The sequence below is a fragment of the Schistocerca gregaria genome, chromosome 4 (assembly GCF_023897955.1).
Source record: "Schistocerca gregaria isolate iqSchGreg1 chromosome 4, iqSchGreg1.2, whole genome shotgun sequence".
Taxonomy (NCBI): domain Eukaryota; kingdom Metazoa; phylum Arthropoda; class Insecta; order Orthoptera; family Acrididae; genus Schistocerca; species Schistocerca gregaria.
In genome coordinates this window covers 105,299,816-105,300,417 of record NC_064923.1, presented here as the reverse complement: position 1 = coordinate 105,300,417, position 602 = coordinate 105,299,816, and the positions used below count along the sequence as shown (strand labels likewise).

At 45.0% G+C, this 602-nt stretch overlaps 1 non-coding gene across 1 annotated transcript; it reads left to right on the top strand.

Annotated features, from left to right (window-relative positions):
- The first annotated feature begins 257 nt into the window (after positions 1–257).
- Positions 258–332, top strand: Trnas-cga (transfer RNA serine (anticodon CGA)). The gene has a single exon. It is a non-coding gene; the product is annotated as a tRNA-Ser (tRNA).
- Positions 333–602: the final 270 nt, after the last annotated feature.

Genomic DNA, 602 nt, shown 5'->3' with positions numbered 1-602 from the left:
AACGTACGTGCCTCTACCCTGATTGTATATTCGCAATCTCCGAGTGTGTTACGACGTAATTATTTTACGATAAAAATTAAGACAGATCTTGAAACTTCCTGGCAGATTAAAACTGTGTGCCCGACCGAGACTCGAACTCGGGACCTTTGCCTTTCGCGGGCAAGTGCTCTACCAACTGCTCAACAATAGAGGTACGTGATTGTGCTCACTACTTTCCTTTGGTGACCTCTAAGATTAATTCCGATGTGTTACAAGTGTGCTTCGGTAGCTCAGTTGGTAGAGCACTTGCCCGCGAAAGGCAAAGGTCCCGAGTTCGAGTCTCGGTCGGGCACACAGTTTTAATCTGCCAGGAAGTTTCATATCAGCGCAGACTCCGCTGCAGAGTGAAAATCTCATTCTGAAGACAGATCTTTCTCATCAGATCGCAGCCACTCGTACGCCAATGTACGGACCCCCTGAATGTGTCTAGTCAGTCTTGCGCATTATTCTAAGGCTTTTCTGTTAATATTCAGTGGATTGCATCTCCGCAATTAATTCTTATGCTCCATTTAATGTCAAAAAATTCCGAAGTACGGCTGACGAAGTAAACCGCTACAATAATT